This window comes from Balaenoptera borealis (genome assembly GCF_965194805.1).
Source record: "Balaenoptera borealis genome assembly, chromosome: 4".
Lineage (NCBI taxonomy): Eukaryota > Metazoa > Chordata > Mammalia > Artiodactyla > Balaenopteridae > Balaenoptera > Balaenoptera borealis.
In genome coordinates, this window is record NC_138861.1 from 120428179 (window position 1) to 120453560 (window position 25382).

At 40.4% G+C, this 25382-nt stretch overlaps 1 protein-coding gene across 1 annotated transcript in view; it reads left to right on the plus strand.

Annotated features, from left to right (window-relative positions):
• MCUB (mitochondrial calcium uniporter dominant negative subunit beta) overlaps positions 1–25382 on the plus strand; it is a 95217-nt gene that overhangs the window by 13707 nt on the left and 56128 nt on the right.

Sequence of the window (25382 nt, forward strand, 5' to 3'; positions counted from 1 at the left end):
TGCTTTCTCTGGACACTTCTTTGCTCTTAAATACATGGTTATAACAGAATTGGCCATCTTAGTAGGACATGACTTTCATTCAACTGGTCACCTGACCGAGGAACTTGGAATTGGGTATAGGATTGCCATCTCTGCTGGCTGCCCTTTTGAATAGTGGAGTTATACACTTGGAGCTGTTGCATAATGATCATTTTCTACCCTGTGGACCAGGAAGCAGTGCAAATCATTTTGTAGTGATAAAGCAGAATGACGCTGACATGCAGAGAAAAGGGGGAATGAACTGTGGATCAAGAGGACTTCCCAATCTGAATATGACCCCCCAGTCCCTAGTTCTAGCCCATTCCCAGCACTCAGCTGAATCCTTCATTTAGGCTCCATGAGAGATACCCCTCTGTCCTTAAACTCCCATTCGTGCTTAAGCTAAGTCAAGTACATGTTTACTCCTTTCATCCAAGTGACAGATATATTTGAAGATCATTCAGACTTATTAAAAAAAAAAATCTAAGATCTTATAGAGAAATGGGCAAAGGGCATAAGTGATTTTCAGAAAAAGGAAATTTAAAATGCCTAATAAGCATATGAAAAATAGTAAACATCACTGATAGTCAAAAAATACAAAAACAACAAATAGCAAAGAAAACCAAAGACAATACTCAAAGTGTAAAGCATGTCACGATGTGGGAACTCCTCTGGACTGTTAAGAGTGTGAAGCCATTGTATAATCCAGAGTCCCAACAGGAAACAGATGGCTCAGTCAGGACAGGGTCATTAGAGGAGAGTTTATACACAAAGGGCTCTTCACAGAGTTGTGGGTACAGGGGAACTGCCAGGGATGGTGCAGTAACCCTGGGCTGGTGGTGGCAGGTTGGGGTGAGACGGACCCAAGGCCACCTCGAGGGGAGTACTGGCCCTGAGTTGAAGGACCCGGCCAGATAGTCACTCAGAAATTATTTTCTTATTGTTCCTTTAAATATTAACATTCATTAAAACTGAAATGACAAAATTCGCAGTCTTACCGGTCCAGTTTAAGATTTCAGGTGCTTTATTAACTCATTTTTAATGAAGAAGCTAATATTTTCAAAGTCAAGCCTCTAGGTATTGTTCTCCCTCTTTGACACCAGTGGCAATTGAAGTCAGCACTGCTTTTGTTTGATTCATACTATACGTGATGCTAGCTCAGACAGACCAGCTCTGTCAGCTCTCTCCCTGTGTTATCTCACAGCCCCCTCACCGAAGTCCTGGGAGACGGGTTCCCACATTGCCCCCCATCTAGTGATCATCTAAGGAAGCAACTAAGGCACAAACTCAGCCTGGCCCCTCTCAGGCCTCCACTCCCAACAGCTAGTCTGCTTTATAGTTGCCAGTCTGCTTTACAGTCGCCTTATCTTCTCTCCTACTTTGAAAAAAAATTATAAAATGATATCTTTTCAGGCTTTGAGTATGCAGATTCATTTGAAGAAGAGCTTTCAACCCCACTAAAACTTGATTGTTTCATAGTCTGAAATGGATACTTGAGTTCTGTAAGAGCCATGGGATTAAATTTTAAAGTGTACCACAAAGATGACCTCACTCTACCAGTTTCATGTGGAAATTTGTTTACGATGTAAAAGTATAAGTATAAAGTTTCCTAAAACCTTTTTAAAATGTTTCTAAATAAGTAAATAAATTGTTGAATAAAGTTCCAAATAAACTTTTTCTCCCAAAGAAGCAGTTGGCTTTCAAAAGAGAAAATTAAGTTAATTAACATGAATTAATTAAAATAGAATTCTTTGCAGAGTCAGTCAGTGTCGTGTGTGAATTCAGACAGTCCAAGAATATTGGGCAAGGAACTGCAAAAGACAGTTTGGGTCAGCATCATATTTTGTAGCAAGATTATAGCAAAATTATAGTTAAACTAGTACATGGCCATCTCCTGTCACCTAAAATCAGTCATTCAATTAATCTCTTTCTCTCTCTCTCTCGCTCTCTCTCGCTCTCTCTCGCTCTCCCCCGCCACAAAGAAAGTAGTCCAGTGTCTTAAATTTTTGACTTATTCTCTTAAGTACTCATGAAATAATACATAGTAATATAGTTCTTGAAATCTGAATTTCAAGACAGTTGATGGATGAAAATTTGATAACTCACTAAGAATAACTTACTACCTAAAAGTTTAAAAGATATTTTCTGTACACATGATCTCAGATCTCATGTAACTTCTATACAGCCTTGTCATACAGGTATTACTCTTTTACAAATGGGAACACTGAGGCCCAGAAAGGTTAATTAAATTATTCACACAGTCATTGGTGGAGCCGAACTTAAATCGAGGTCCTCTGATGATGAATCCCACAGAGACTTTCAGTAAACTACACTGCCCCAGTTTTCTCCTCTCCCTTTTGGAGCACAAAAATAATACCTAGACTTGGGCAAACCCCAGATTACCTCTAAAGAGGGAATTCTCTTAATTCCTGGATGATCAAAATGAGTAAGACAAGTAGCAAGAAAAAGCAGCTTGATGTTTGAAGGTGCCCTGACTTTCATATCCACTTCCATCTTTTTGAATATACAGGTCCCGCCCATTGGAGTCCCGCCTCCGACCTTCTGTTCTCTTCACTCTCCTTAGCTCTGGGTGGTGGATTGCCACTGATGCTTGATTCCACTGTTTGTGTCGTCATTGATTCTATTATACAGTGGGTTGATTTTCCCCATGTTTTGTACTTGTTAATTCAGTTAGCCTAGACATTCTCTGAGATCAGGGGCCGTATGTGAGACTTCTGTTTTGTACTTTGAAGTGTATTATTCAGGATTAGAAACTCAAGGTGTGGGGATTAATTTCTGTTTTTCCTCCATAGCGTATTTTATTGTTGGGACTCTGATTAAACCTCACATTTAAAGAAAAGCAGGACCACCATGTAGAGTTGTGCAGGCTTTGTATTACTCAAGGGCATACATCGAAGTGGGGACATTTTATCATAGACATTGTAGATAGGTCAGTTTATGATGCTTTTCTGATAAATGGCCATAAATGTATATGAGGAAGGAGAGCTGACTTTTAAATTCATTTATGGGTGACTATGAGTCAGTGCAAAAGCCCTGACCACTGCCACATAGAAGAGATTTATGTATTATAGTCAACTTGAAGTTTACCAAACTTATGGTTTCACAACTTTATAAATTTACTGCAAATCATTGATTGTTTCATACTTGAAATTAATGAATTTTATGGCATGTAAATTAAGCCTTAATGAAGCTGTTAAAAAAAAAAAAAACAAAAAAACCCCGAACAAACAAAAGAACTTTATCCAGAGATTGAGTCTAAACTAAAAATATTTGAAGCCTGACTGAGAATGACAATTAGATGGGCGGAGAAATAACCAAATCCCTGTAACAGAACAAAAAACTTTTGAAAATTACTTCCACAGCAACCTTGAAACAAAAGTTTGTGGAACTCAGCATATTCCTTTAAAAGATAGAGTTCTAGATTTTAGTAAGAAACAGTGACTGAATGACTAAATTATAAAGCTCTGTTTTACGTATTGCATCATTATTGAGATCATAATCTTTTTCTAAGACTTAGGCACATATAAAAACACATATAAGCCTATGCTGAAAGCTTTATAAATGAATTAAATTCAGAAGTATTTCTTTTCTCAGATATTATAAGTAGTAATTTTGCTGCCTTTGTTGTACTGGAAGATGAACACAGTAGAAATGAAAACTTGTTAACTGTTTCAGTTGATATGTTTGAAATAGTTAGAAGCAAAATCCTAAGTGGTTAATGGCTATAATATGGTCTAAAATACAGAAACTTTCAAGAGCTACATCCAGTATCTAAAGGACAGATCTGAAAATGTTGATTTGTTTGTCATGTAAGAAGTTAGTTTTTCAAAACTAAGTTGAGCTGTAACCTTCACCTTATGGTCATAGAAGCCAAATCACAACTTTCACCTTAATGCCCCAACTGAAGGGCCAGGTAGAATTGTGATGGAACTGGTAAGACTACATCTTGAAAAATGTATCACCTATTTCTCATCTTTAAAAATATTCATGCTAACAGGTGACATATCAAAGGGAGGGTGAAATTTTGCAGCCGATAGATGTGTGTTTGTTGTCTTGCTGTTGTGACGCAAACCATCAAGTAACTTGTTCTGTTTCCTTGGGCAGCAGCCTAGAAATTGCGTGTGACTGCAGTGAGAATGAACTCAGTATTTGAGTCAGTAAACTCAGTTGTGTTTTACTCCGTGGCAGCTGAACTGACATTTCTGTCTTCTGCTGAGTTTTTGGTAGTTGCATTCTGATGCTGAAATGATAGCTTTTAGCAGCATTTGATGCTGGAAATGGCCAAGTGAAAGAAAATCTTGTTTTACCCTCACCCCCAAATTGAGGATTCCATCTGCTATTTTTATCCCTTAGGAAGGGTTACATTTCCTAGTTCAGGACTAGCAAAAATTCCTTTCCTGACAAACTGCTTCCTTTTCTGTTGGGTGATAAGGGTGAGGTAAGTCAGTCTGACCTTTTTTCCTGCCATGCCTGTCATAGACAAGGGCCAAGTTTTCTGCCTCACTGTGATAGCTTTCATTGGCCAAGCATCACCAGTTCTTGGCTTTTATTTTTTAACACCTGTTTTAAATTATGTCTGTCATTTTTGGTAATTCCATATTTTGTGGGAACTGAATGGGGTCATAAATAATGATTGATAAATCAACCTGTAATGTCAGTGCAGTAAGATTTTCATGGAACCTGATAAACTAATTTTGAAATTCGTTTGGAAAAAAATAGAATAGTCAAAATTTTGCAAAAGAAAAATGAGAGGGACTTGTCCTAACAGATGTCATCTAAGACTATCATAACTAAGTGTAGTATCGGTTCAGGAATATCTAAATGGATGAGGGAATAGAAGAATGAGTAAAGAAACAGACTATATACTAATGGGAATTTAGTATATTATAAAAGTGGCATTTCAGACCAGTAAGAGAAGGGTAGATTATTCAGTCAGTGATTTGGGGATAATTGATTATCCATTTGGAAAAATAAAGAAGTGTAAGTTTGTACTTAATACATTCACAAGATAGACTTCATATGATTTGAAAAACTCAATATGAGAAACTTTGGAAGTACTAGAAGAAAATCTAGGAGAATATTTAAAATCTTAAAAATGAGATATAAGTGAAAATATTGATAAATTTCATTTTAAACTAATTATACCAAAGTAATAAAATTTGTAATAAGATTTGTGCAGTTATTAGTGTATTAGTAAAACTCTTAAGCATAATTTTTAAAAGCTGCGTAATAGTCCATAATGCAGCTGTACCATAACAGTTCTCAGTTGCATTTCAAGTTCTCATATAAAATTCCTGACATCCTTGAGTGAATTTATGTTTTCTAAAAGATGATATCTCTGAACTGGTTCAGATAATCCAGGAAAAACATTAAACTAGAAGCACCTCTTGGTCCAGATACTTCCTTTCTTAACATTTCACATTTGACTTTCTGATTAACTTAAAAAGTGCCCTTTTACATTTGTTCTTTTTATTTTTTAAATTTATTTAAATTTATTTTTTTTAATTATTATTATTATTTTTGGGCATGCTGTGTGGCTTGCAGAGTCTTAGTTCCCCAACCAGGGATTGAACTGAGGCCCTGGCAGTAAAAACGCCGAGTCCTAACCACTGGACCTCCAGGGAAGTCCCTGGTTTTTTTAAAAAGTGACTTTTTAAGTTGCATTTTAACATTTTTCTTTTAAAGTTAGTTTTTAGATGTATTTTATTCTTACCAATTTATTTGTTCCCCTATTTTATTTATGACTACCTGGTAAACCATTAGGAATCTAACAAGGTATAAACAACCTAGAATTAAAAGATTTTCAAATTTAGGTACTGGAATCTTGTTTTCAAGGGCTGTGTTTGGATGAAACCCCAAATACGTATTTTTTTCAATTTATTTTATTGACGGATAGTTGATTTACAATGTTGTGTTAATTTCTACTGTACAGCAAAGTGATTCAGTTATATATACATTTTTTTTTTTTTTTTTTTTTTGTCTGTGTTGGGTCTTCGTTGCTGTGCGCGGGCTTTCTGTAGCTGCGGTGAGCGGGGGCTGCTCTTTGTTGCGGTGCGCGGGCTTCTCATTGCGGTGGCTTCTCTTGTTGCGGAGCACGGGCTCTAGGCGCACGGGCTTCAGTAGTTGTGGCACTTGGGCTCAGTAGTTGTGGCACATGGGCTCTAGAGCGCAGGCTTAGTAGTTGTGGTGCACGGGCTTAGGTGCTCCGTGGCATGTGGGATCTTCCCGGATCAGGACTCGAACCCATGTCCCCTGCATTGGCAGGCGGATTCTTAACCACTGCGCCACCAGGGAAGTCCCTATATATACATTCTTTTTCGTATTCTTTTCCATTATGGTTTAACACTTAATGAATATAGTTCCCTGTGCTATACAGTAGGACTTTGTTGTTTATCCATTCTCTATATAATAGTTTGTGTCTGCTAATCCCAAACTCCCAATCCATCCCTCCCCCACTCTCTCCCCCTTGGTAACCACAAGTCTGTTCTCTATGTCTGTGAGACTGTTTCTGAAACTCCAAATATAAAACAGATGAAATGGACACCTGTGGTGAATGGCGCTGGGGTTCCAGACTCTGATGTGTCTGGTCATCCCTCCAGGTTTTTGGGGCACCTCTGCAGATTTCTTGAAACATGCTTTGAAAACCATTGATTGACAGTAAGAGCGCCTGGGTAAAAAAAGCAGAAAGGTGTAGTGAATAGGCTGACGGACTAGTGGGGTTCCCAGGATTTAAGTGCCGGTCTTCTTGAAAGTGAACGTGTTGTGCTTTTGGAAGTTACTTTTGTGGAGCCATGTTGGCGTTCTCCTAATAGTCCTCCAAATGACAGCCACTGCTGCTCTCATAAAGTTCTTTGGAGGGTGCAGCCTAAAGTATATGGTCTTTAGCCACTCCTTTTGCTTCAAGGTGAATTCCATGCCTGGCCCAACAAGTCCTGCCTTGTGTGGATGAGTAGGGCTGATGTACCAGAGCAGCGGTCCCCAGCCTCTTTGGCACCAGGGACTGGTTTCATGGAAGACAGTTTTTCGACGGGCGGGGGGCTGGGGTGGGGGCGGTGTTCAGGCGGTGAGGCGCGCGATGGGCAGCGATGGGGACGGCAGATGAAGCTTCGCTCGCCCGCCGCTCACCTCCTGCTCTGCGGCCCGGTTCCTAGCAGGCTGCGGACTGGTATTGGTCCATGGCCCGGGGGTTGGGGACCCCTGTTCCAGGGAACCCTGTTTGTCAGAAGGCAGGGCGGAGGGGTTTGACTCCTTGGTCTAACTCAGTATCTACGCGCTGGCATTTACCTCCCCTGCAGGAGTAACTTTCAAGGCGGTCTGTCTGCAGTCTGTCTTCTTGGTCCTTAGTTATTCTGTAGGAATAACATTCAAGTACTTGGAGCTTCAGTGTTTTCCCTCTCTCTGCAGACATGGATGGCGTGCTGGATACCTTAGCTCTCACCCCGCTTGCTTTAGTTCAAAGCAATAGAGAGAGCCTTTCGGTTTAGGCATCTTGGCCAAAGTTCTACAAATAACCTTCATTTCAGTCACTACCTCCTGTTCTGGGATATGGAAACTAAGATGTAGACAGGTTTTCTTTTATGGAATTGTCTTTTCAGTGGTGTTGCTTAAGATTAACTCCTGGGTGAACTTTAATCACATTTCTCATGGTGTCTTTCTTTCTTTCAACTCTGCTGACCAGTAGGTTTTATGAGGGCAGGGAGCATTTCGTGTCCCTTTCGTATCCCCAGGGCCTGGAGTAGTACCTGGCGCCTTGTAAGTGCTCAATACATGTTACTTCCCTGTCTGACTTTTGTCCGTCTGCCTGATTGGGTAGGAATCCTACTATTTCTTTCTTAGACACGGCCTGTATTCAGAGCTGCTTTATCATAAGAATGTTAGGAACATTTTGTGTTTCTTCCCTCAGTTGATACAGATCCAAAAAAATTACCATTGACAATTCATCTGGTGGTAGGCCCCCTACAGTGTTTCTTTTTTTAACTAGGGAGAAGTTCCCTTCAACAAATTCTTACCAGTTATCTGTTTTGTTTTTGTCATTTTATGAGGCTGTTAGAATTATGCTAAGAGTAATATCATAAGTCTGTTTTCTCTTAATTCTTACAGGAAGTTAGTAACCTTGTGATCCCCAGTTTCTCCACCTTTGGGAATTTTTATGAATTAGGGGTACGTTTGGAAGTATTTTGTGAACAGTAAGGTGCTTATGAAGTTGTCGTTGCTCTATACCTGGCTTCCTTTTGCTTTTGTTTGCTTATAGTTTACGTCCTTCCTAATCCAGTTTTAAAATATCGTTTGATTAAAGTAGTGAAAACTACATCTAATGCAATTTCCATCTTATCTAGCTGCTTTATGGAATTTTAAAATTGAACTTCTTTTTTATTGGAAAGACTGTGAAAAAGGTAAGGGAAAAAAAGCCAATTGAGTTTTTTTTTTGTTTTTTGTTTTAAAAATTAATTAATTAATTAATTTATGGCTGTGTTGGGTCTTCGTTTCTGTGCGAGGACTTTCTCTAGTTGTGGCAAGTGGGGGCCACTCTTCATCACGATGCGCGGGCCTCTCACTATCGCGGCCTCTCTTGTTGCGGAGCACAGGCTCCAGACGCGCAGGCTCAGTAATTGTGGCTCACGGGCCTAGTTGCTCCGCGGCATGTGGGATCTTCCCAGACCAGGGCTCGAACCCGTGTCCCCTGCATTGGCAGGCAGATTCTCAACCACTGCGCCACCAGGGAAGCCTCCGCCAATTGAGTTTTTAAAATTTAGTTTTTATTTTTATTGGATTTATACATGCAATCATTAGGAGTCAAATAGTTATACAAGTTGCTGTGAAAACATCATTTCCTAAAAGCAGGCACTTCCTCTTTTTAGCTGATAGGCTTGATTTACCATCATGGCTCTAAATGATATGCTTATATTGCTGTCCTTTGACATTTCAGTTTTAGGCACTTTCTGTTGACTTCTGCGGAAGATGAGGATTCAGCTGTCTTCACTCTGGCCTCATACTTCTGTCTCCAATTCTCTCTGTAAAGTTTTAATCTTAGCTCAGTGTTCAGGGCTTACTTTTCCTTTTCTGTCCAAGATTTGTCTCGCCCAAAGTTAAAAACTGTTGTTCTGTATCCAGGTGTGCACACACACTTGCACTGAATTTTCTTCCTACTACTCAGTAATTCAGTCTTAGACCTCCCTTCGGTTGGGTAAATCTCCTCTCGATGTGTTGAAAGTCATTAGAAATGCTTTCAATTGTATCTTCCCGAGGAGCTCTTTCTGGAGGCTTCTCCCTGCAGCTGTGCCTTCTGATCTGCCTTTGCCATCGTCTTCTGACGTGTTGGATCCTGACCCCTGGAGAGCTTTCTTGGTTTATTAAGTCAATTTGCTAGAGCAGCTCTTCCAGTGGATTTGGCGGGGGCGGGGGTGAGGGTCGGTGGGGGGGGGGGTTGACATATACGAATGCTAAATATTTTAAAGACTTTACATTGAGTAGTTTGCTTGCGTTAGCTGTGTATTGAACTCTGGATAGAAAAGCATTTTCCTCGGAATTTTGGAGGCATTTCTGCATTATATTTTAGCTTCCAGTGTTAAATCCAGTGCCATTCTGCTTCTTGGTTCTTCGTATGCATTTTTTTTTTTTTTTTTAATTTCTTGAAGCTTTTGGGGCCTTTGCCCTACAGAGAAATTTGACATTCAGAAGTTTCGTAGGGATGGGCCCGAGGCAAATATCTTTATTGTTGTGCTAGCTATTGGTAGGCTGTTTGAATCTGGAAACCATGTCCTTTAGCTCGGGGAATTTTTCTGTTTAATTGGTGAGTTCTCACATTCTCTGAGTGCTCCCTTACTTTGTGGTGCAACAAGATGTTCTAGGCTCATTTTGTGTTTTTGCTGCCATAACCTTGGCTTTTCCTCCAAAGAATCCAGGTTTCTTTTAGTGCCTAATGGTGATTTAAAAACTAAGATCTGGTGGCTTTGTGTGTTCCTTGCTACCAGTTGTAGCCGTTGCTACCAGTTGAAGACCAAGCTAGTAAGAAAAATAAAAAATAAATATATGTATACTATTCCTGTATAACACAGTATGTATATTTTATGTAACACACACACATATACCATGAGTTCATGTTTGATACCAACAATTCCAATCTAACACCAAAGGTTGCATATCTAACAGTGAGGAACCTTTCTGTATTATTTCAATTTATTTAATTTGGTCAAGCCTTGAATATGCATAAAATAGAAGTTTTCAAATAAGCATTCTGTACCACTGCTTAGAAAAGCTACTCCCTAGAGTTCAATATCTGTTTATAGTTCTTTTTTAGGTAAAATTTACATACAATGAAATACACACATCCTGTGTGCACAACTTATGAGTTTTGACAGGACATAGACCTGTGTAACCTATCCCTCTATAAAGCTGTAGAATATTTCCATCACACCAGAAAGTTCCCTTATGCTTTTTCTCCATCAGTCACGGGAAGAATTTAAAAGTAGTAACGTACGTGTGGAGATATTGAAAGTAAGAGAGCCAGGAAAAAAAATTAAGATATGTTCTGTGTTATAAATTCAGTCCTTTTTAGGCACTTACTTGGGAGACTTCAGTCATGGTTTAGTGTTTTCTTCATTTTTCCAGACAGCAGACTAATGTTTCTTTCAATGCCGAAAGTGCCAGTACTCACTTCAAGGCTAAGCATGTATGTGTGTGCAAGTGTAAACACACACATCTTATTTCATGTCAACCAGTATTTTTCTACATAATTAAGGAAAAACAGGAGCTTTCTCTCAAGACTGGGGACAATGTGCAGGGAATCACTAGAGTGTTAAGAACTGCTATAGTCCTAGGAATTCCCTGGAGGTCCAGTGGTTAGGACCCCATGCTTTCATTGCCGAGGGCCTGGGTTCTATCCCTGGTTGGGGAACTAAGATCCCACAAGCTGTTCCAAAAAAAGAAAAAGAAAGGAAGGAAGGAAGGAGGAAAGAAAGAAAGAAAGAAACACTGTAGTCCAGTCTTCTGTTGAAAAGCAAACTTGGGGAAAGATACCAAACACTCTTTATTTCCAGTTTTGTCACAAATTTGGGTAAAGCAACTATTGGAACTTGAAGACCCACCTGGTGTAGCCCTCTTGCCTTTCAGTATATGTAAGATGGAGACTGAATGATTATTTGAGGTCACTTCTGGGCCTTCTGAGAAGTACATGTGTCCCATTCCTTTCTGTGTCTGCATGTAATACTGATCAGATAAAGCATCCAAAGCATGAAATGATGATTGTTAGTAGAATTTATTTAGAACACCAAAGTGCATGTTCTTATTCAGAATGATGGAAAAGATTTGTTTGTAAACAGCCCCTATAATTGAGAGAACTTGATTTTAAGATTGTCAGTGCAGTATACACTTATATCTCCTACCTTGGATCTAGTCATAAAGTGAGCTAATGATGCCACATTAGAAGTTTTAGCCATTTGGAACTTTTCTGTAATCATCACCTTCAGTAATATAAGACAGTAAGTATACTTTCTAGATCATTTAGCTCAGTTACTCCCTAGCATTTTATCAGAGAGGTACAGTCAGGGAGGCAGAATTCAAGTTTGTGCAAATTTCCCTGGTGCTGCCTCTCTGCCTTTTGGACGTGCGGCCAGTCCAGGGGTAGTGTCAGCCCCCCAGAAGTGCTTGTCACCTTATTCGCAGACACAGTAATTGGCCAAGTGTTGCTCCTCTCACTGGAGCAGAAAAGCCTGGGGGAAGAGGTGTAGCCTTACTTCTTCCATTTATATGTGATGACACCTGCTGCCTTGCAGGCTGCCACTTCTAAATTTAGCAGATCTCTGAGCATTTCTACAACAGGGCATTTACCATGGCGAACAATCTGTATGGATTTCGGGCCCTCAGTAAATATCTGCCTTGAAAATCACTTCTTAGATTCCCTGCAGGTTGCTGAAAAGTGTGGTTCTGTTGTGAGGGTTACAGTGGGGTCCAGTCTGCATGTATTCTTCAGGAATGAAGCAGCAGTCTACCTGGTGACCTATTTGCATGAGATTCCTCAGCTTTCCAGGACCACCGTGAGGGGCAGCATGGGGGCATACTGTCAGGGCTAGACACTGGCATTAAAAAGAGGGAGAGAGGGACTTCCCTGGCAATGGCTAAGACTCTGTGCTTCCAATGCAGAAGGTGCGGGTTTGATCCCCGGTCAGGGAGCTAAGATCCCACATGCCGTGCAACGTGGCCAAAAAAACTAAAAAAAGAAAAAAAAAGAGGGCAGGAAAGGCAGCCCCCTGACTAACCCCTGGAGAGAACTCCTCACAAAGACATGGCAGCTCAGCCTGCAGTTCGGATGGAAAGGGGTGACCAGCAGGAGAAGTGTCCCAAATTGGGACAGAGGGACAGTGGGGAGGGCCTGCTACTGCAGTAACTATGAACGAAGGTATTCTGGAGTGAGTTTAGATCTCAGGAACATTGGGTTACCTTCTCTTTTACTTTTGATCTGGGCCCTTGATTTTTCGTATTGCCAGTGAGGCCTGATTAAAAATGATTTGTTTAGGGACTTCCCTGGCGGTCCAGTGGTTAAGACTTCGCCTTCCAATGCAGGGGGTGTGGGTTCGATCCCTGGTTGGGGAGCTAGGATCCCACGTGCCTCGCGGCCAAAAAGCAAAACATAAAACAGAAGCAATATTGTAACAAATTCAATAAAGACTTTAAAAATGGTCCACATCAAAAAAAATCTCAAAAAAAAAAAAATAAAAAGGATTTGTTTAAGAAAAAACTAAGACTTCTCTCACTGAATTCCTTTTACTTTTAAAATACATACATGCAGTTGTCTTTCCGCAGTCAAATGGTTTATTTTGTTTTGTTCCCTGAATTGGCATCAAAAGAAAGAAATTGTGAACGTATTTCAATAGACCAATCTGTATTCAGCTGTTCAAAATATAGTCAGTCAGCCATTCTACATCAGCCAAGTGTTGTGTCAGAATAAATAGGGTGGACATTTCTCATCTCTGAAGCATGCTTATATTTTAACTTTTGGATGAAAAGGCATTGACTGTCCTTGACATTTAATATGTTAAAAAAAAAACAAAAAAAACAAAAAAAACAGCCAGCTATCACTTCATTTGGAGAAGAAAGGTGAAAGTGGAGAAGGTAGAAGGCACTTTAATGCTGGATATTCAATTAAGCCCTGTGGTCCAAGAACAGAATTGGATATCATGGCTTACTGTGGAATTTGAAGCCTTAATTAATTGCTGAGCTTTGCTGGGGATTGAATGTCAAATCAGGTGAAACTCATACCTCATTTCCATTCAAAACCCCCTTCCATCCCCCGCACGGTTGTCTGATCCTCTTGGACCTTTTTTGGCTGTATATCTTATATGACAGAATAAGTCTTGGGAGCTATGGAAAACATCGGAGCTACTGGAAACAACTTTGCAGTCTTTACTCTTTTTTCTGGAGTTAAGTATTTTTAGCCCCAAAGCATGTGTTTAGAGTATCTAGGGTCTTTATACTGCATTAGTGTTGAGGGAAGGCTGTCTAGAAGGTCCTTGGAGGCAGCTCTACCTTAGAATGTTCTTCTCTGCTGGATCCTCTGAGTGGTCTCTTGGATTCAAAAATTTTGGTTTTATCGGTTCACTGTGCTGGTCTAGCCCCAGTGAGAACTGAGCTGTGCTGGCCAAATTTAGACCTCTTATTAAAACCATGTGAACATGAATTGGTAGTTAGGAATATTGTATGTCAGATGCGGGACAGTGTTTTCCTTGTATTGGGGTACCTTGGAGATGCCAGTCAATCAGAAGGTTGCTCACTGGACAAAGGCTTAAGGGATGTATTGTCCACGCTGTGATGAACAACCCATTTCCGCTATAGGAAATGCAGATTTTTAGTGATTAAATAGCAAAAGTACTTTATCGTGATTCAAGAGTCCTGGGTTCTAGTTCTAGTTCTGCCACTACCTGTATGACCTTAGCAGTCCTTTTACCTCTTGGGGCCCTGGTGCCCTTGTCTGAAAAAGAAGGGATGGAATTAGGTGGCCTAGAGTCTGAGCCTTAGCAGCTCAGATGCAGCATTTGCTTTGCCTTACTAGTGTTCAATGCCTGTAATAAATTCCACCTCTCATCCAGATACCAGGAGTAGCCTACATTTTCCTCCTTCTACTTTTTTGGTGCTATTGTAGTAAAATGGTCGACTCATAGATTCAAAGCTATTTTAAAGATCAGGCCAACACAATCATCCATCTGATGCTTGGGGGAGCCCACACTGATTTAAAAGCTATCAGCTCTTTGGGACTAAAACATTGCATTAGGTATTTAGACATCCCTGGGGCCCTACTAGCTAGGGGTCGGAGTAGGTCTTAGAGAGGGCTGGGAAAACCCCTGATCCCTGAACTTAGCTTGGAGAACGGGGTCTACTTAGGATGGGCTAGAATTGAGAGGCCCACGGCCCCTCCATGGGGGATCTTGAGGGGTTTTGAGACATGTTTTTATTATATCTTTTAATTCCATGATCCTGTATGAATCTCTCACCTCTGTGAAGGCTTTTCCTGTTAGACTTAATCTAAAATATATTGAGGGAGTCTCGTTTGCTTCCTAGTGGATGTTCCTTTTCTAACTTGCTTGTTTGCTCTTAGGTCTGCTAATCTGGACTGTTTTGTTAGGAACTTTGAAGGGTTTGAGATGCTAGCTTAGTGGTGTAGTTATGTGATTGATATGTGTGTGTGTGTGAGTACCGTAGAAAGATGTGGCATCTGGGTCAGGGAAAAGAGTTCTTTATTCATACAACCTGATCCACAACCAGAGTACCATCGCAGTGTTGGGCCCCTATACCTGGGCCCACAGGCAACACCTGAAAGCTCATGGAATTTCTCTATGGAGGTGGCAGGTTTCACCCCACTGACGAGAGACAGAGAACAGTGTATTTTCTTCTTTTAGAGAAAGTCCCTCCCCTCCCCTCACAAAAGGAGGGAGGAAAACCTTTGCTCCTTTGAGATAAGATGGAAAGTGACCTGGGTTCTGACCCTAACCTTTTAGAATGTAAATGCATCTTTGTGAGGGCAGGTTAAGCATTCCTGAAGGTTCTTATGACCAGGAGATGTCTCCAAGGCCTGGGCTTCTGTAAATACCTAGAGAGGTAGCCGTAGCTATCTGGAGATGATAGTTCTCCAGTCTTCCTGGCACTTTGGGAACTCAGCCAATGGGCCTAGTCTGGACTGTCACCATTTGGCTTCTTATAGAGATAAGAAAGTTTTATCATCCCTTTCAGATCAGAGCAATTAACTAGACAGATGGCTATAGATCTAATCCTTAGGGTACGTGAAAAGTAAAATGCATATAAGCGATGTGAAAGCAAGCATTCATTATCTTTATATTGTATATATTTCCGTGTCTCAAGGGGCTAGGGCTTTTTACAGGAGCACTGAGAAATCCAGGGGAGTTTTATTTCCCATCTACCAAGGATGCTTACACAATTCTGACATTCCCTTTTTTTTTTTTAAATAGAAACTTAATAGAGAAGTAAAAGGAGTAATTCAGTTGCTTCTATATCATATGAGTGAAGATTTCTGGAAATTAGGGCCAAATCTCACTGTGATTCAAATAGAACCCATAGTCGAGGCATGTATTTCTTTTTCTCTGTTAAAAAAAAAAAAAGGCTGACGTTTGAAGGCTATTTCTTTTTATTGGTATTACTCATGCTGTTGAAAATGAAGCAGATGGCAAACTGGGGCATTTTAAATTCCATTGCTAGCTAAGGCTATAAGAAAATAAAGCCCTCTGATTACGCTACATTGATCAAGTGATTAAAATGAAAAGGGTCATTTTGTAGCAGAATTCTCCTCATCTTCTGGACTAGACTCATGATGTGAAAATTTTAGAATAAAATGACTCATTTAAAAGAGACTGCTTGTTAATTTATTTTTCTCATTAATTTTGTTGGTCTTATGGTATATTAGTCATTTCCGGCTGTTATAACACAGTACCACTGACTGGGTGGTCTAAGCAACAGACATTGATTTCTCACAGTCCTGAAGGCTGGGAAGTCCAAGATCAAGGTGCTGGCAGATTTGGTTTTGGCGAGAACCCTTTTCCTGGGTAGCTGACAGCTGTCTTCTCACCGTATCCTCAACGTGGCGGAGAGAGAGAGCTCTGGTGTCTCTTCCTCATCTTCTAAGGGCACTGGTGCCATCATGGAGACTACACCCTTAAGATCTCATCTAAACCTAATTACCTCCCAAAGGCCCCGCCTCCTAATATCATTGCATTTGGGGTTAGGACTTCAACATATGAATTTGGGGCAGGAGTGGGGGACACAAACAGTTTGTCCCTAACAGAAGATTTGAGAGTGACTTCCAGTAAAAAATGGCAGGTTCAACAAATACATAATGGCTTCCTTCCTGAAACCCTAAGAAAGGAAGACTACAGGAATAAAAAAGAGATATAAGCCCACAAGGATGAAGGTGGTTTCTCTCGTTGCAGAGCACGGGCTCTAGGCACACGGGCTTCAGTAGTTGCGGTGTGCAGGCTCAGTAGTTGTGGCTCACGGGCTCTAGAGCGCAGGCTCAGTAGTTGTGGCACACAGGCTTAGCTGCTCTGTGGCATGTGGGATCTTCCCGGACCAGGGCTCGAACCCGTGTCCCCTGCATTGGCAGGCAGATTCCCAACCACTGCCACCAGGGAAGTCCCTGTGAAAGACTCTTTTTTTCTTCCAAGGGCACATCTGAGAAGGGTCACTATATGTAGTGCTGAGGGAGAGGACCCTCTTGACTAGCGACACCTGTCATTCATATCAATTCCCAAGCTCAGTGAGCAACAGGTGTCATCACTTATGCACCATCATGTCCACTTAGGCAAGAAAAGGAAGTACCTCCAACATGGTGAGTAGTAACTTATGAAATGGAGGGCATAGACCAAAAGTATAAGTTCAAAGAGGATACAAGTAAAATGAGGAGTGATAGATACATGGTGCTTTGGGGTTCTCACTCAGCAAACACTTGACAAAGGAATAAATGACTGAATATTTTGATACTTGTTTTTCCCCTTTAGTGCATATTTCTAAATTATCTTTCTAATTATTTCCTTTCCCAGTAATCAGCTTTGCTTAAATTGTAACTACCTCCTGCTAGAGAATTTTATGTGCTATTTTTACTGCTTTATCTTAGTAGTAGAACAAACTTCAGGTCTTCATTATGTGTACTATCCTGACTAATGGACCTTTTGCTTGTATGAATCTTAAAAGTCTTGCCAGTGAATTTTTTTTTTAATTAATTAATTTTTATTTTTGGCTGTGTTGGGTCTTCGTTGCTACATGCGGGCTTTCTCTAGTTGCAGCGAGCCGAGGCTACACTTCGTTGCGGTGTGCAGGCTTCTCATTGCGGTGGCTTCTCTTGTTGTGGAGCACAGGCTCTAGGCATGCGGGCTTCAGTAGTTGTGGCTCATGGGCTCTAGAGCACAGGCTCAGTAGTTGTGGCACACAGGTTTAGTTGCTCCGTGGCATGTGGGATCTTCCTGGACCAGGGCTGAAACCTGTGTCCCCTGCATTGGCAGGTGGATTCTTAACCACTGTGCCACCAGGGAAGTCCCTTGCCAGTGAGTTTGGATAGTACCTTACCTCTAGTAGAGAATACACAGTGGGGCTGTATTGACCATGGTCTGAGCCACTTATTGCCCAGCAGATAACCAACTATGAGGACGTAGCTCAGCTCTGAATCTTGTCATCCTTCCTTTCACTGAGCTTATTTTGCTTTCATTTGGACTTGACGCTAACCTTAAACACGTGTAACTTAGCCTGTTTTGCTGACTTTTGGATTTTCTTGAGGGCATTGCAGACTTATGTCTTTCATTTAAAATTTCAGTAAAGAAGAAAATGAAAACCTCTGATAATTCCACCACTGAGGAATAACCATACTAATATTTTGCTGTTTTCCTCACAGCCTTTCTCTGTACACAGTCATGTTTGTACATAATATGTTCTTAAAAACATGTACTGAAGTCAAAAGTACAAATGGTGTATAATATACTTTATGTGGATTTGTTCTCTTCCAAGAAAGTAAGAACATGTTATAAAATTGGAAACAATACCTCATCTGTTGGACACAATTTGTGATTATGAATTTCTATATTTGGAACATGGGGTTTAATTTTGTTCTTTTGATTTGCAACTGACTATACAGTTGGCAGAAGCCTAAATATGCAATTTCATGTTAAAAAGTCACCACTCTTTGCACCTCTCTTGATTTCCTTCTTTGTCCCAACCATGTTGTTGTAGCCTCTCTGCTTTGTAACACTAATATTAGCATTTTGAGGTACCCATCTCCACTCAGTTTTATAAAATAGTAGTGATATATGCAAATTGTAGTCCAAATTTGCTTCAACCTTCTGGCACAGATGCTTGCAAAACTGAGCTGTTGTCTGGCGTAGGATCATTCTAAGTGTTTATTCCTTAGCTTGTGGTTTTTACTGTTGGTGTTTTGGCAAGGCGGGTTTCTGTTCTCTTTAGCTTATTGCAGAATGTTTAGCGTCTCTGTTGAGCTATCATGTTTGTAGCACCCGCCAGTCGATATGGCAACTGAGAAAGGCTACCCACACATTTCCACGTGTGCTTGGGCTGCCGGGGGGTGGGGGCAACACACCACAGTTGGTTAGCTGATGCATTGGAGTCCAAATTTGGTGTAAAGGAAGTGAAAATGTATAGTTATGAAAGTGCTGGTTTTGAAATACAAAAATTTTTATTTATAAATAAACAAATTTATTCATACTTTTATACAAATGCATTAACATTATATGTAGTTTTGGATCTAACTTCTTTCAGATATCATTATCATGAGTCTTTCCTCATGTGGTAAATACTTTCTTGAAAACAGTTTTCTTTTTTTAATAAATTTATTTATTTTATTTTTATTTATTTTTGGCTGCGTTGGGTCTTCGTTGCTGGGCACGGGCTTTCTCTAGTTGCGGTGAGCGGGGGCTACTCTTCGTTGCGGTATGCGGGCTTCTCATTGTGGTGGCTTCTCTTGTTGCGGAGCTCGGGCTCTAGGAGCATGGGCTCAGTAGTTGTGGCATGTGGGCTCAGTAGTTGTGGCTCACGGGCTCCAGAGCGCAGGCTCAGTAGTTGTGGCTCACGGACTTAGTTGCTCTGTGGCATGTGGGATCTTCCTGGACCAGGGCTCGAATCCGTGTCCCCTGCATTGGCAGGCAGATTCTTAACCACTGCGCCACCAGGGAAGCCCTTGAAAACAGTTTTAATGGATGCATAATAATTGTATTTTATAGATTAATAATTTATTTAACGCTTCCATTATTATTGGATAGTTGGGTTGCTTCACTTTTTTTTTGTTTGTTTGTTTTGGTTTGCTGTTGTAAATAATATTGCAGTTAACCTCTTTGTGGAGATAAAATCTAATTAGATACTTAAGCCCACAATAAGGAATATGCAAAGATTTTATTTTCCTACTTGATCTCTTTTTAAACCTACTTTAGATAATGATGCTCTCAGAACTATTTGGGGAAGGTCAAAATAAGAGTACCTTCCCTTTATTCCTTGGAAGAGCCTGGGAAGTCTTGTTTTCACATGTAGCTTCTTGGTATTTTATGTCTAGTGGATGCCCCTGGTCCTTGCGCACATCCACTTTGTCGGCCTCTGATTTGTGGCTGTGATGGATGGTGTCTTGCAAATTCAGACTCACCTTCCACTGCAGGTGTTCCACCTCAAACTAATGTACACCCTATCTTTCTGCAAGCGCAGCCTGGAAGGGCAGTGGAGTTAGTGCCCCTCCCCCTCCCCCCAGGGGGCAATCCTCAACCAGGCTGAGTCAACGCTCTGGCCTCCTGTCTTCCAGATCGACGATCCTGGGAGATAGTTAAATGCTTCTCGTGGGTACTGGCAGAGTTTGTCCCCTATTGTCTCTAGCAGTGGCCTCAGTAATGCTCGTAGATTTAGCTTTTCTTCCTTCCCTGTCTCATGCCTCCCATCTCTCACTCTTGTTTCATAGGATCACCTCCAAAATACATTACTGCACCCACATCCTTGTCTTAGGCTCTACTTTCAGAGAAACCCAAACTAAGACTCATATAATAATTAACTTTTTTGGTTACTATATTTCTTATTAAATTAATATATTGCATTTTTACCTAACCAAATGGCAAGTGAGGAAACAGCCTAATAACAAATTATGGTTAGCAAAGATACAGAACAACTGCACCAAAGTCAAGTAGGAACCGTAGTAGAAATAAAATATCATGTGACCTGACTGAGGGTATGATTTTTCTAGTAAGTATCATTAGTCTTTAAATAGCTACATTGTCTAAAGTGTACTTTAAGTAGTGGTCTTTTTCCATAGGCTCTTTCTTGTTTATGACTTACATGCAGCAAAGAAAATTGTCAACTTAACTATAAGCTTCTTAGAGGATGCGCTTACTACCCTCCCCAAACTGGTGTCTTATATATTATACCAGCCATCCCAGTTGGTTTCATTCCATTATTGAGTATTGAATCTCTTTCTATGTTGTGCTGTTCTTCAAGAAATTAACAAAGCTTTTAGGTTATCCATGGAGTTAGTCTGTAATTGTGTATTGGAGTCATGTTGCTTCTGCCGAGAAATTACAATAATCATAACAGTAGAGTAATAGTAATGTTGGACTCACTGACTGTTAAGGTACTTTACACACCGGCTCAGCTTCAGTGCTTATGCGAACTCTGAGAGGTAGCAGTGTGATCCCCGTTGTGTAGATGAGCACACTTGAGATTTAGAGAAGTTAATGTACCCAGATCACATAGCTGCCGAGTGACAGTTTGGATGCTCATTCCTGTCTGCCTAACTTAACTCTGCCTTTAAATACTTTATCCTTTCTCATCAGATAGTTTCTGAGGGACTGACATGATGTCTCTGAGACGGGGGTAGAGGCACTACCTACCAAGCCTTCTGTTCTTCCGCTTTTTGTGCACAGGCCGTGCAGATGCCAGGCAGATGCCTTGATAACCTCTAACACCAGGGTCAATTTAAATTCTGGAACCCCACAGCAGAGGTTTACAGTGACTCCTTCTGGCTCACCAACCCCAGTGACAGGACAGGAGTGAGGCCTGCCCTTATCTGTTACTGATTTCTTTCTTTATTGCATATTGTGTGCAGGAAACAGTTCATCACTGGACAGTACTAATTCCAAGTTATTGCACCACAATTATCTTCCTTTTCTAGCCTTACTATTCAAACTTATACCATAGAGGGATTTTAGTTGGTCCCATTCACTGCTATAATTTATGGTACATGTGCCCTAAATAGCTCTTTATGAGGAAACTTCAAGTAACTTATTAGATGTAACAAGAATATGAGGTTAAGGAAAGGAATGTTTGTTGAGAGCCTCCCAAATGCCAGATGTTGTAATCTCACACATGCATACATTAATGTTCAGTTTTTATCATAACTGATTCTATGCACCAGTGATTTGATGGCAATAATTTATATGTTTTTTCTCTTTGTTACTGATATAAAGAGATAGGCAGTTGATTAAGAATAAAGAGCAATTAACCAAAAATCAGGCCCTCGAACGGGTGCATGGCATAGTGAGTTTAGTTTATTTCTTGTACTTGGTTGTAATAACAATGTTCATTAGAATATTTCTGGCCATGTTTGTACTAGATATGTTTTTCGAGTTGGTTTTAAAATTTTACCTTACTATGGGATACTTTTCATATATACAGAATACCATACTTCAAATTGTATGTTGATATAATAAATATTTTTAAACAAGCAAAAAAAGGTAAAGAGCATTTATTATATTAATAACACATTGTCAGGCTTCCCTGGTGGCGCAGTGGTTGAGAATCTGCCTGCCAATGCAGGCGACACGTGTTCAAGCCCTGGTCTGGGAGGATCCCACATGCCGCGGAGCAACTAGGCCCGTGAGCCACAACTACTGAACCTGCGGGTCTGGAGCCTGTGCTCCGCAACAAGAGAGGCCGCGGTAGTGAGAGGCCCGCGCACCGCGATGAAGAGTGGCCCCCGCTTGCCGCAACTAGAGAAAGCCCTCGCACAGAAACGAAGACCCAACACAGCCAAAAATAAATAAATAAATAAATTAATTAATTAAAAAAAAAATAACACATTGTCTTTATGATGCATGATAAATTTACAGACCCCCTTCCTCTGTGCTGTTAAGCACCTCCAGGTGGTAAAGAGGCAACTTGATCCCCATTTACGGGTGATGAGACTGAGGCTCAGAGGTACTAGATAACTTGCTCAAGAAGCCACAGCATCGACGTCTTCTAGCTGTAAGCTATAGTAAACCTCGCCAGTTTGGTTGAATTTATTTCTTTGATTTTCCATAACTATTAATAGAGTGGATTGGTTAGAAAGGAAAAATGGGTTGAAGAGAAAAGATTAAGAGACTAGAAGGAGTGGTTTTGGTTCTAAATTTTACAATTGAAGGCTCAGAGTCTGGGTCGTAGGAAGAGTTTGTATACTCCTTCTCCATCTTTTTCCTACACATTTGAGAGAAGTTAGTGATTACCCTAGTTATTTCTAATATACCATGCAGAAATGTTGCACCATAGATGGAGTGAAGGCTGTCTAACACTTTGAAATGCTTAGAAGAAAAACCATGTGAATCCGAGTTGGCAGTATGGAATTATAATATAATACCCTGAGAGAAAGGGACACAGTGTTCTATAGTAGCTGCACTCAGAGGCAAATTTTATCCCTCAAGATTTTATAGAATATACTATAATAAAGTAAGGGACGGAGCACATAAAATAGAGCAGTTTTATACTTGTTTCTGCTTAATGCCAAGTCACAAAATTATAATGTCACTACCAGTTATTACCCAAGAATAATTAAATCACAATGAAATGACTTTAGTGTACTTGCACCTCTGTAGTTGATCCATAGAAAACATGCACATCAAACAGTGTGTGGATTCTGTGGCATTATTTATTTATTTATTTAAAATTATTTATTTATTTATTTATTTTTGGCTGTGTTGGGTCTTCGTTTCTGTGCGAGGGCTTTCTCTAGTTGTGGCAAGCGGGGGCCACTCCTCATCGCGGTGCGCGGGCCTCTCACTATCGCGGCCTCTCTTGTTGCGGAGCACAGGCTCCAGACGCGCAGGCTCAGTAGTTGTGGCTCACGGGCTTAGTTGCCCCGCGGCATGTGGGATCTTCCCAGACCAGGGCTCGAACCCGTGTCCCCTGCATCGGCAGGCAGATTCTCAACCACTGCGCCACCAGGGAAGCCTGCGGCATTATTAATAAGTACATGTTTGTCAGTTACAAAAGGAGTATGTGCTTATTGTAAGCAACTTAAAGAATCCATTCTCCACATTCCCTCTCCCTTCTCACACCCAGTGGTAACATGTAATAATACATGTTTGTTTATTTTAAACATAAAGATGGAATAAGGAATATAAAAGCTAATGTTTTTGAAATCTGGGATGAAATATGTAAAATAGCCAAATTATTTATCGGCAAAGAGTTTTGAATGGATGGAAACTAAAAAGTTAAAACCTATAGGAAAGATCTTAAAGGATCTTCAGGATTTTGGAAAGTAATTGTGTGACTTCAAGGCTGTTTTATTTTTAATAGAAACGTCAGTATGATTTAAAATCGAGGACCATCTGAGGCATTTAGAAAACCAATTATTTAATTTTGTTAAAATATGCCCTAATTACTTCAAGATGGAATCCTATAGGTGTCTCTGTGGACGGACTCAGAGCACCCTCACCCATCATAGGTCTATCACACAGTATTACAACTGTTTATTTACCCCTTTGTCTCACAGTGTAGGGATTATATCTCGTTTACCAGTATATTTCCAGGGTACATTATATGGCAAATACAGTAAGTGCTCACTAAGTGGTTTTCGCTGAAAGGGAAAGAGGATGTTACAGCTCAGAAGGGATTGAGTTTTCATCTTTTCTGTGGTTATTTCAATTACAAATGAGTGTCCTAGATTAGGGTTCCTGTTAGCCAGTGTCCTACATTCTAAGGCAGCACCCCAACTGTAGTGTAGATGTCTGAGACTCTGCCAAAACTGACTTGTCAGCACTGTTTACTCTTAGCACTAGATTCTCTCTTCCTCACTTCCTTCCTAATTTTACAGTTCTCGCCCATTCCAAATTCCTTCTAGAAGTTTCTTACAGAAAATAAAGTTTGAAGATATTTCTTTTTTTTTAATTTTTCATCAGTCATCAATTTTATACACATCACTTTATACATTTCAATCCCAGTCGCCCAATTCAGCACACCACCATCCCCACCCCACCGCAGTTTTCCCCCTTTGGTGTCCATACGTTTGTTCTCTACATCTGTGTCTCAACTTCTGCCCTGCAACCCGGTTCATCTGTACCATTTTTCTAGGTTCCACATACATGCGTTAATATACGATATTTGTTTTTCTCTTTCTGACTTACTTCACTCTGTATGACAGTCTCTAGATCCATCCACGTCTCAACAAATGACTCAATTTCGTTCCTTTTTACGGCTGAGTAATATTCCATTGTATATATGTACCACAACTTCTTTATCCATTCATCTGTTGATGGGCATTTAGGTTGCTTCCATGACCTGGCTATTGTCAATGAACAATGAACAGTGCTGCAATGAACATTGGGGTGCCTGTGTCTTTTTGAATTATGGTTTTCTCTGGGTATATGCCCAGTAGTGGGATTGCTGGATCATATGGTAATTCTATTTTTAGTTTTTTAAGGAACCTCCATACTGTTCTCCATAGTGGCTGTATCAATTTACATTCCCACCAACAGTGCAAGAAGGTTCCCTTTTCTCCACACCCGCTCCAGCATTTGTTGTTTGTACATTTTCCGATGATGCCCATTCTAACTGGTGTGAGGTGATACCTCATTGTAGTTTTGATTTGCATTTCTCTAATAATTAGTGATGTTGAGCAGATTTTCATGTGCTTCATGGCCGTCTGTATGTCTTCTTTGGAGAAATGTCCATTTAGGTCCTCTGCCCGTTTTTGGATTGGGGTGTTTGTTTCTTTAATATTGAGCTGCATGAGCTGTTTATATATTTTGGAGATTAATCCTTTGTCCGTTGATTCGTTTGCAAATATTTTCTCCCATTCTGAGGGTTGTCTTTTCGTCTTGTTTATGGTTTCCCTTGCTGTGCAAAAGCTTTGAGGTTTCATTAGGTCCCATTTGTTTATTATTGTTTTTATTTCCATTACTCTAGGAGGTGGATCAAAAAAGATCTTGCTGTGATTTATGTCAAAGAGTGTTCTTCCTATGTTTTCCTCTAAGAGTTTTATAGTGTCCAGTCTTACATTTAGGTCTCTAATCCATTTTGAGTTTATTTTTGTGTATGGTGTTAGGGAGTATTCTAATTTCATTCTTTTACATGTAGCTGTCCAGTTTTCCCAGCACCACTTATTGAAGAGACTG